The sequence below is a fragment of the Dasypus novemcinctus genome, chromosome 16 (assembly GCF_030445035.2).
Source record: "Dasypus novemcinctus isolate mDasNov1 chromosome 16, mDasNov1.1.hap2, whole genome shotgun sequence".
Classification (NCBI taxonomy): Eukaryota; Metazoa; Chordata; class Mammalia; order Cingulata; family Dasypodidae; genus Dasypus; species Dasypus novemcinctus.
In genome coordinates this window covers 23249023-23261035 of record NC_080688.1, presented here as the reverse complement: position 1 = coordinate 23261035, position 12013 = coordinate 23249023, and the positions used below count along the sequence as shown (strand labels likewise).

At 38.8% G+C, this 12013-nt stretch overlaps 1 protein-coding gene across 2 annotated transcripts in view; it reads left to right on the top strand.

The window, feature by feature from the left end:
* Positions 1 to 785: 785 nt before the first annotated feature.
* LOC101422232 (zinc finger protein 596-like) overlaps positions 786 to 12013 on the top strand; it is a 49429-nt gene continuing 38201 nt past the window's right edge. Inside the window, exon 1 of one of the 2 annotated variants that reach the window (XM_012530419.4) lies at positions 786 to 1003. The gene's annotated coding sequence lies outside the window, so the exon portion shown is untranslated. The remainder of the gene's footprint in view (positions 1004 to 12013) is intronic. The other variant, XM_023582638.3, reaches the window with a different exon arrangement.

The following is a 12013-nucleotide window of genomic DNA, read 5'->3' as shown; positions in this document are numbered from 1 at the left end:
GATTAAGGAAGCTTATGGAGTTAAACTATGGAGTATAGGTTACTAGGAGAAAGAATGTTGGTTATGAAGGGGGAGATGATAATTAATGCATATAAAATGTATAATAAGGACGAATGTAAATATGCTGTAATGAATAGAGTTGATGGTATCACACTATGAGTATAACAAAAACTGCTAATTTACAAATGGAATTGTGGTTTAAAAGGGTAATCTAGGGAGGTTAATATTAAATGAAAGACAGCTAAAGGTTAATCTAGGGGATTGTATAACAGTGATTTTGGTGATAGATGAGGATTTTGGATAAAATGAATAGAAGAAGGTTCTTCTACTACCAGGTGTTAAGAATATGGTGATACATGGGGAAAATATAAATGATGTAACTTCTAGACTCTAGTTACTAGTGATATTGCAATATTTTTGTAGCAACAGCAAAAATGGTACTAAATCAATACTGAAGGTAAAAAAATATTACATGTGGTTTATATTTATGAGACATAAAAATAATTAAGCATTTTTCTTCATTTTCTTCATTAACAAGGAGACATTGGTCATGTCATTTAAGCAATCTGTGTTAATTTATCTTTCTAGAAGAACAGTAGAAAAAGTATTGAGTTAGATTTTAGGATAAAAAGAAGATAAATATGCCTGCACAGACTTGCACAGAAATTTTTAAGGTAATGCTCCAAAATTTGTTAAGCTGCCATTGGCGTCTGTTATTTTATTTTTTGAAGTTTAGATAAAGAGTAAAACAAACAAACAACCCCCCCACACACAAATCTATGGATGACGTCATCAACAGAGCGACAGAAGACATCCCTGAAAAAGAAACCGCCCCAATTATTCAATAAGTGTTCTAACCCAACTCCTGAAGGTTACTGTCTGACTGCCAAACAGCTGCACCATGCAGTGAATCAGAAAAAATGGGCTTTATTTGGACTTACTAACAGGAGGGAGTGTCGGGAGAAGGCGGTCTGAAGAATGGAGGTCGCGCTTTGCGAAAAAGGTAGGAAAGAATGAGGGGCAATATGAAGGGTCTCAGCTAGGGTCACATGAAGCACACAGATGGGGTCTAGTGGTGTTATAGTAGGAAGGGAGTTTCCGCCTGGAGAAGATTATAGTTTATGACACCATCTGTACGTTCTTTTCCCTCCGGGGAGGGCGGTTAATCTTTAAGTACTCTGTAGGTGACGCAGGCAGCCAGTGTTACAGGCTTTGTTTCCAGTAAGTAGGGGGAGCCCGGGCTTAGTTCCCACTAAGAATAATTTAAGGGGAGATTACCAGAGCTATGGAGAATGGTAGAGACTGGAGAAGGACTCCACAAATGCTGAACTGAAGAAAGAGAAATAGCAGGTAGGAAACTTCTCTCCAGGACCTGCTAGTCCTCTTCCCTTCCCTCTCAGTAGGTCTTGTGCAGAGCTTGGGAGTTCTCCTGAGGCAGCAAGCAGCCTCGGCTCGTCTCACCACAGAAATGCAATTAGACTAACTCGCAGGAGTGAATTAGTATCACACGCATTTCCAGGCACAGAGATCCTAGTGCACGGAGATCCAGGGTGAAAAAGTGTCTGCTGAGGAATGAGGAAAACAGAAGGGCACCTGAACCGGGGTTGGGGAGTAAAACTGCTGCAGAATGGCAGTGGCTGAGAGGTGCACTCACTTATTCCAGTTGCTGTAAGCGGGACTCCCTAAATGCAGAAAAGAACTTTAGTGGATGGACTCGAATTTCTGGAATGACCCCATAAGACTCCAGAGGCAGGATAACCTAGCAGGGAAGAAACTTGAGGCAGAAAGCCTCAGGGAGGAAAAAAAAAGTGGGGAGGATTAAACTGAACTGCTCTAAGATTCCAGGGTCCCAGAAATGCAAAATGTAAGGAAAATGGGGCACTGAGTGAAGAAGAGAATTTAAACACACCATAGAAGTTGGGGAATATATTCTGCACAAATAGAAACAGATCAGATCAAGATTCCTGCTAAAGAAAGAGAGGAGGGAAACTGGCAAGTTGTGGCAGATTGTTATGTTTCAGGTTCTGGGGAAAGGAGCACTTACAAGAGATAGGAAAAAAATGTAAGGGTAGTTGTCCAGTGAGAAGGTTTAGACTGATTATACACTCCTAATGGGCTGCGAATCCATGATGTGCACATTGCCCAGACATGTACCAGCTCTTAAGGGCATTTACTGTCAAGGAAACTATTTTATGTAATTTCCACAATAAAAATATTGCCTGGAGAACAATGTAACTACAAATAAGGTGATGTTTACAGAATTATTGCTAGGAATATTATCATTTGTCCTTGTATCCTAGTGTCTGTGGTTTTGAGGATACAAATGAAGAGCTAAGATTTATTTGTGTTGTGAATATCTTGCAAATCTAGTTTGTTAACCCTGAAAGTGGGCATGCATTTTTAAGGTAACTTGTACTTCATGGAGGCATATGGATTAATTATAGAAATGTTTCCAAGCTTTTCTATGATAACTGTATAATTCTTTAGTTAGGACTACACTGTGATTGAAACTGAGCAAAAGCAGGTTCTTTTCTCCTAATGAACTTTAAAGACCAATTCCTGAGATACTGTGATTTCAAGAGAGAAAGAATTTTTTTGCCCAAAAATCTGCCTCCCTGACTTTGAGGAGATTAGGGTTTGTTTTTTTTTTTAATTTATTGAAATATATCACTCATACATAAACATACATAAACAATAAGTGTATAATAGTTGTGAACTTACAAAACAAACATTTATAACATCAAACAAACGTATATAACATCTCACCCTACCACCAATAGCTTGCATTGTTTTTAAACTTTTTAAACTAATGCTTAAAGAGCACTGTCAAAATATTACTACTAAACAGTCGTTTTCCCCTAACCAATCCGATTGTTATTATCTTTACATCATTTATATATGAACATACACTAAACAATTAAGTGTACAGTAAAAGTTGTGAACCCACAAAGCAAACATGCACAACATCACACAGGGGTCCACACATCAACCCTCCACCAACACCCTGTATCGTCAAGAAACACCCATCACAAACTGTGAAAGAAGACTGTCAAAATCCTACTACTAATCATAGTCCCCATCTTACATCTGGTGTGTTTTTTCCCCAACCCACCTTATTATTATTTTTAAAATATATATTTTTTATGACAGAAGTTGTAAATTTACAAAATAGTCATCTATGTGCAGAATTCCCAAACAACACCCCTCCATTAACACACCACAATGTGGTATGTCATTTGCTACTGATAAAATAATATCATCTGATTGTTACCATGTCCACAGTGTACATTTGGCTCACATTTTTCATACTGCTCAGGGTCATCACAGCACATCCTTTGCATAGATGCAAGAATATTATACCATTACTACCAACCACAATCCATAGGTCACTCCAGCTGTATATTTCCCATGCTCCTCTGCATTCCCATCACCCCACAGTAGTGATATACATCTGCCCTAGCTAACAAAGGACATTCGTGCATCTGCACCACCAACCACAATTCTCACCCACCTAGTGTTTTACTGTGCTATCCAATTCCTAGATCATTCTCCAGCTTTCTGTCAGTTGCCATCTACATAACTAGACCACCATTCTCAGTCACATCCCCATTTATAAACTAGCTGTTACTCACTGTGTGTTACCATCCACTCTATACATTTCCACACCTTCACAGTAAAGCCAGTCAAAACTTATACATACATTAAACATCAGTAGTCCACTCAGTCCTTCTCTCATCTCCTTTAAGAATCTACCACCTACCACCAGGTCTTGAAGATATTTTCCAATAATTTCTTCTAGAAGTTTTATGGTTCTTGCTTTTATTTTTAGTGTTTTTTAATCCATTTTGAGTTAATTTTTGGAAAAGGTGTGAGATAGGGGTCCTCTTTCCTTCTTTCAGCTATGGATGTCCAATTTTTTCAGCCCCATTTGTTGAGTGGGTTATTCTGCCTGAGCTTTGTGAGTTTGACAGGCTAGTCAAAAATCACTTGACCATACCTGTGAGGGTCTGTTTCTGAACCAATAATTTAGTTCCATTGGTCTTTTGTGTCTGTCTTTAGGCCAGTACCATGTTGTTTTTACTACTAGAGGTAGGTATCATGATTTAAAGTCTGGAGATGAGAGTTCACTTTTCCTTTTTATGATGCTTCTGGCCATTCAGGACTCCCCACCCTTCCCAACAAACCTAATGATCATGTTTTCAATTTTTTCTTTAGTGCTGGTGTTATTTTTATCGAAATTGCATTAAATCTGTACACCAGTTTGCATAGAACTGACATCCTAATGATATTCAGTCCTCCAATCCATGAGCATGGAATATTCTTCCACTCATCTAGGGGTTAGGGTTTTTAAATTTTTTTTAACATTGAGTTGCACTTTTCTGAATACAAGTGCTGTATCCTTCATTAAGTTTATTCCTGACTATTTGAGTTTTATCTGTCATATTTTATTTTCACCATTCTTTTGACATTTTAGTTACTTTGATTGATATAATCTTCATTTCTAGATTCTATTCCAAGCCTCTTTCTCCTGTCTTTTTTTTTTCAGGCTCTAGCACACCCTTTAGTATTTCCTGAAATTCTGGTCTCTTGCTTAGAAATTCTCTCATTTTCTGTTTATCTGTGAATATTTTAATCTCACCCTCATTTTTGAAAGACAGTCTTGGTGGATATAAGATTCGTGGCTGGAAGGTTTTCTCCCGTAGTATCTTAAATATATCAGACGACTGTCTTCTTGCCTCCGTGGTTTCTGGTGAGAAATCAGCACTTAATCTTATTGGATATCCCTTATATGTTATGCATTGCTTTTCTCTTTCTGCTCTCAGAATTCTCTCTTTGTCTTTAGCATTTGACATTCTGATGAGTATGTGTCTTGGAGTTGATCTGTTTGGATTTTTCAGATGGGAGTATGTTGTGCTTCTTGGACAAGGATATCTATGTTCTTCAGTAGGGTTGTGAAATTTCCTACCATTATTTCTTTAAATATTCCTTCTGCCCCTTTTCCCTTTTCTTCTCCTGGGACACCCATGACACGTATATTTGCACATCTTTTGCTGTCATTAATTCCCTGAGACCGTGTTCAATTTTTTCCAATCTTTTCTTCATCTGTTCTTTTGTATGTTCACTTTTAGAGGCCATTTCTTCAAGCTCAACAATTCTTTCTTCCGACTCCTCAAATCTGCTATTATATGATTCCAAAGTTTTTAAAATTTCATTGATTGCACCTTTCATTCTCATAAGATCTTCTATATTTCTATATATGCTTTCAAATTCTTCTTTGTGCACATCCAATGTCTTCTTAATATCCTTAATCTCTTTAGCCATCTCATTGAATTCATTAAGGAGATTTATTTGAACATCTATAATTAGTTGTCTCAACTCTTTTATGTCATCTGGAGGCTTATCTTGTTCCTTTAATTGGGCCATAGCTTCCTGTTTCTTGGTGTGGATTGTAATATTTTGTTGGTGTCTTGGCATCTGGCCTACTAGAGTATTTATTCTGGGTACAGTATTTCTCTTTAGTTTAGGGATTCCTATCGTTTCTCCTTTGCTGGTTGTTTAGTAGAAGCCAAACATATAGTTGGTGCTGTAAGCTGTGGAGGCTCAAGCTGTCCTCATGGCATCAGGAACCAATGAAGCTTCTTCCAACTTTCTCCTTTTCAGGGGTAGGGACAGAGTCACAGCTATGTGGAATAATCCACATGCAGGACTAGACTGTAGTTGCCCAGAGAGGCTGATGAAGTTTCACATCCCTTTGTCCCCTGCCTGGGGCAGGAATGGAGCTGCAGGTATGGGCAGCAATCTATGCAGTGCGGGTCCAAGATAACACAGTTGCCCTGGTACACTTCTGTTTTTCAGTTTATGGCAGTCAGAGTTACCTGCAGTTACCTATATAGGCTTGTGCAAGGCTCCTCAGCCTCCTCCCTGCCAGAGGTGGGACTGAAGCCTAGGTAGGCTGTAGAGCTGACCTGAGTGAAAGAAACTGGTTCCTGCCTACACTGAGTTTCAGTCAGCCTGGCGTCCCCTCAGGCTGGGGGCAGAGTCAAAATGGTGGCTACTGGCCTCTTTCTGACTTGGGCTGTTTCACACACCTCTGTTCCAGGTTTATCTCTTAGCCAGCCAAGTCTACCAATCAGTAGCTGAAATTGGCAGCCAACCGTCTCCTCCTCCCCTGTTTTCTGGGAAATGGAGCTTCCAATTCCCGTCACAGAGTAGCTCCTGGGGCGGCTTGTGCTGCCAGAGTAGGTCAATCACTGGCCTCCGTGGCTTGGCCGGTAATTTCCTGGAGAGGCTGGCGTGGGACCCCGCAGCTCCTCCCTACTAGAGGTGGCACTGGGGCCAAGGCTAGACCTGCAATATGATCTGGATGGGAAGAAGCTGGTCCCCCGCAGCAGTGGGATTCTCAGTCTGCCCTGCTTCCCCTCCTGCCAGGTGGGAGTTAAGATGGCGGCTCCCAGCCTTTCTTACCTGGACAGGCTCAAACCTTAGCTGTTCTCAGGATCATACTGTAGCCCACTGAATTTCCTCATCATAGCTGAAATTGGCACCCTACCGTCTCTTCCTCCCCCATTTTGGGAAAGTGGAGCTTGCAATTCCAGCCACGGAACAGCTCCTGAGGCGGCTTGTGGCTCCAGTGGAGGATGGGCACCAGCCTCCGCAGCATGGAGCACTCTACTTTTGAGTCTTCTCTGCAGATGTGTGGTCTCCTCCTTCAAGGATGGTGCAGAACGCCCTTCTGGTCTCCTGGAGCCCCCAAATAGGTGCTTCCACTAGCTCGAGAGAGCTCTGGGTGTTTGCTAACTGCCCTGTAGCAGGAGCTGACTAGTTGCTCCTTACTCTGCTGCCATCTTGCTGGTTTGAGATTAGGGTTTTTATGGATTCAAGCAGGGAAGGGTGGACTGGTTACCATCCCAATACTACGTATACACAAGTGTAGGCCTCACATTGAAATAATCATAAACAAATGTAAGATCAGAGTAGAACAACCATCAGAAGAGTAAGTATACACAAGATTCAGCCTAGTTTGAAATAACTAAAGAAGGGTGAGGTTGATGTAGGCAGTTTCATTAAGTTCATGTATTAGCTTTTGACTTTTCTATAATGCCCCAGTCCGCCAGCAGGTTGAGGCAACACGTGGACCTGAAACAAAGCAAATAACGCAGAGACAGGGATAAGAGACACAAAGAATGGAGAAAGACAGGATTCTGATCAAGTCTCGTTTATTGAGGGTCAATCAGGGGTATTTATAGCCAGGAATGAAGGAGGTGGTACGTACTGATGACAGCGCATGCGTCGGTAAATGATTGGGTAACTAGATTTTCGATTTTCGCGCCACACGCATGCGCAGATGGTTGTTTGGCAACGTCCGCGGAAAGACTTTCGCGCGCTTTAGGGAGTGCCCAATCGGGACCTGGGGGAGTGGCGAGAGGATGGAGAAATAGAAACTTAACTACTTCAGCGAGGATGGGGAAATAGAAACTTAACTGGGTTAGTATCTGAGATGGCATTCGGTAACAAAATGACCGATACAATACCAGTGCCAGAGGCAGCTTCCCACACTATAATATACTGAAAAAATAAGAGAAAATATTATCAATATAACAATTTAGTATTCATAAACTTTTCTTAAATTTTTTTTAGAAGATTCCAGGAATAGAACCTGTACCTTGTACTTGTGGAGCAGGTGCTCAACCACTGAGCTACACCCCACTACTTGTTAATTCTAATTTTGTTACAATGTTCCAGGTCCAAGGAAGCTTAAAGCAGAGTAAAGAGGACCTTGGCTTTATTATTCATATTTGATATGAAACAAACGGTGCAGTTTGAGCCAAAGAAACTGAAGCATTTGGGACTAGAAAGAAATTTGTTATCATCAGAAAAACTGGATGTGCTGCAATGTGTGTAGACCAGAAACTATGGTGACAAATCCAACAGTGTATGAGGTTACCTCTCTTTGAAATGTCCTGGGAGAAACAGACAATGGCATTGTGTTTCCAGGCCAGAGCAAGGACAGAGCGTAGGGAAATATAAAGATTTCATTCCTTTTAAGTATTATTAAAGTAAATTGCACATGAAGACTTCTTTATGTGATGACTTGATTCATCACCTTGGGAATAAACACCCTTATGTGTGACATGGTCTACTTCAGTTCTTGGCTAGTTCGATTTTTAACTCTCCAGAGTTATGTTTAAGTCCAGGAGTGTGATGGGTATTTTTTTGTTGAGTGATACAAACCCATGGATCAATACGTGTAATTAAGTTGCAGTGTCAAAAGTTAGGAGTACTTGGCAGGGTTCATTTTAATGAGGCTCTCGGGCTATTTTTACCCGTGTCATTTCCAGTAGACCCATTTTCCTGCTGTCAGATTATGATTAATGGGGTATCTGTCATGTGGTAAAGGAAAAGCATCCTTTACCTTTTGAAGATAATGTTTGGCATATGCACTAAGGATTTACAAATTGGGTCATATTATGTTGTGACAGTAAGTTATAAGTTCTCAATTTTATTCACAGGGACAGGTCTATTAGTAGCAATTTCATATGGGAAGAGTTTGTTTCTAAAGGGAATGCTATGAATAAACATGAGGGTGAAATTTCAAATTCTGGGCCAGGGAAGGCCAGATTCTTCAGTGTATTCATTTATTTTTCTTTTTTTTTTTCTTTTCCAAATCCTTGTTTCGAGGGCTGACTCTTCAGGGTATTTAGACAAATTTAACAAGTTTATAATTACAGCTGTTTTAATTGTGGTTACTATGACATGAAAATATGCGTGAGCAGTTTTTGAAAATATTCAGGACCAGTTCTTTTTGTGTGGGCCTCTATCTTAATCACGGCAACCACTGATGCAAGTAAAATGGCAGAGAGGACATAATTAACTTGTCCACAATTTTTTAGGAGGTCTTGGGGATTGAACCCAGGACCTGACACATGGAAGCAGGCGCTCAGCCACTGAGCTACACCTACTTCCCTGTCCACAATTTTCAATAAGCATTCCAGAAAAAGTGAGAAATCCTCTTTGTTTCCATTACATGTTGAAATCATGAATTGAAGTAAAAGCATATCTGTCAATACAGATGTTAACAGAATTTCCTGCAGATACAAAGTAGGCTTGTATAAGAGCACAGAGTTCAGCCTTTTTGACCAAAGAAAATTGTGGAAAGCTACCTAATTCATTCAGTATGTGGTAACCACATAGCCTTTTTGGAATGAAGCTTTGAAATGTCTAGCATAAGAAGCATTTAGAAATAGGATGACATCTGGGTTGCTCATAAGGGCACGTATGGAGACATTAATTTTGAAGTTTTAACAGTTTACAGTCAGGAGGTATCCTCTCTTTGGGTAAAGGTTGCAGAATAATGGGGTTAAGAGCATTGCAGCATTTTGGTGAAATAGCAGGATCTCATAAGAAATCAGTTTTCTGGATAAAAAAATTAGGACTGCACAGAGTTAAGTTGGCTGAGGCTTTCATTTGGCAGCTCCTTCTATCACTTTAACACAGTTTGGGTGAGCACAGGTAACTGCAGCAAGGTGAGGCCTCTAATATACGGTAGATTTGGAATTTCTTCTTGATTTAATATTCCCAAGACTTGCTTATATAGCCATTAACTCCAATTCTTTATTTTTAACAAGGAGGACAGATCGTGATTGAACACATGCAAATAATTATAGTACTGTAAGTATAAGCATATTCAGTAAGAGTTTTCAAATTCTGGGTAGTCAGGCAAGGAGCTAAAGTGAATGTTTCATGAATTATAGATCACTAAATTCTGTAAAGGATCCCTTTTATCTAGAAAATACAACAAGAAAATATTAGCAATAATCACAAGAGAACTATAATCATTCTTTATCAGTTCATTTTGCCCTAGGTAATTAATCCTTGTTTCATTAGATATTCTGTTTTCAATATCATGAACCTATCAGTTTCTTCATTAGAATTCTGGAGATCATGACTCAGTACTGTTGTATTCTTTCAAAGTTCATTAAGGAATGTCATTCAAAGCTAGTGCCTCTGTGACTTGCCATAGTTCTTTCCATAGGTCTCTGAGACAGTCTTTTTTTGTTGAAGATGAAGCACTCTGGGTATAGCTGATAACAATATTTTCATGAAGCATCAGAATATAATCTATCTGTAGATGACAGAAAACTTAAAATGACCATAGTTAACTGATTGTTGTTTTACAAAAGTGATCAATCAGGTGAGAGTTCATGAAACATTATCTGAATTCATGACCAATAATACCATTGTACAATATCAGACATATTATTGCTTAGGCAATTGATGGAAAGTGAGGCTATTGATAAGTCTCTAAGAACTTTATATAATTGCTGAAATGTTTACACAAATAAAAGAATGTTTAGACTAATAAAGAACCAAAAGAAAGTATCTAGCAGCTAAGATGAGGGACTGTTCGATGATATTTTTGCCCTTCCTCTCCCATCCCTTGTGGGTTCAGTGATGAGCATTTTTTCATGTGTTTTTTTGCCGTTTGTGTTTCTTCTTTGGACAAATGTCTATTCAAGTCTTTTGCCATTTTTTAAGTGGATCATTTTTTCTTTTCATTGTTGAGTTTTATCATCTCTTTTTATATCTTGATTATTAAACCCTTATTGGACATGCGATTTTCCAATATTTTCTCTCATCGAGTTTGCTGCCTTATCACCTTTTTGAGAGTCCTGTGAGGTTCACAAGTGTTTAATTTTGAGGAAGTACCATTTGCCTATTGTTTATTTTGTTGGGTATGTTTTGGGTCCAAGAAACCAAGGTCTGATGATATTTCCCTACATTTTCTTCTATTAGTTTCATGGTCCTGGTTTTTATATTTAGGTCTTTGATCCAGTTTGAGTTGATTCTTGTATAGGGAGTGAGATAAGGGTCCTCTTTCATTCATTTGGTTATAGATACCCAGGTCTCCTATCACCATTTTTTGATGAAATTCTTTTGTCCTGTTAACATGGACTTAGTAGGTTTGTCAAAATCTAGTTGGCTATAGAAATGACAAATTATTGCTGAACTCTCAATTCTATTCCACTGATTGTTATGTCTATCTTTATGCCAGTATGATGCTCTTTTGACACCATAGCTTTGGTATATGTTACAAGGTCAGACAGGGAAATACCTCCCATGTTGCTTTTCTTCTTTTAGTATGCTTTTGGCATTTTGGGTGCACATTCCCTTCCAAATGAATTTCGAAATTGCCTTTTCTAGTTCTGTAAGGTAGACTTTTGATTGGTATTGCATTAAATCTGTAAATCAGTTTGGGTAGGATTGTTATCTTCAAGATATTTATTCTTCTAGGCCATAAACATGGAATGTCTTTCCATTTGTTTAGGTCTTTTAAATTTTCTTTTAGCATTGTTTTGTAGTTTTCTATACATAGCTCCTGTATTTCTATGGTGCAGTTAATTCCTAGGTCTGAGTCTTTCTGTTGCTATTTAAAATGCATTTTAAAATGTTTTTTTTTAATGTCTTTTTTTAAAGTTAATAGATCACACATAGTGTTACAGTAAAAAATATAAGAGGTTCCCATATACCCCATTTCCCATCCTCTCACCCCATCATTTTTTTAAATTGTATATTTTCCCCATTGTAAGCACAAAGAAAATATATGTTAAGTATATCCAGATATAAATGAAAACGGACTCAAAATGGAACAATACAAAGAACACAAATAAATAAATAGGCATTAGTTGAAGAATTGAGGGTCAAACAAGGATATAACATTCACAAAGACTAAATAACAAAACAGCAGGAGAGATGGCTCTAGAGAAATGTAGACACTATAGGCAAGGTACACAACTCCATGATCAGATCCCCATTGGTGACCCTTACCTTGGAATATATGATGACAATTTCTCTCACACGATTCTTTAACCCCTTTTATTTGAACTTATAATTGGCACTATGTCCCTGATAATGTGAGAATTGTCTGTTAAGAATTTTCCCCACATAAGCAGCTATAAAATCCCTAATACTTCTTCCTAGAAGTAGCTGATCTGGCTGTCCACTAATCTTCCCT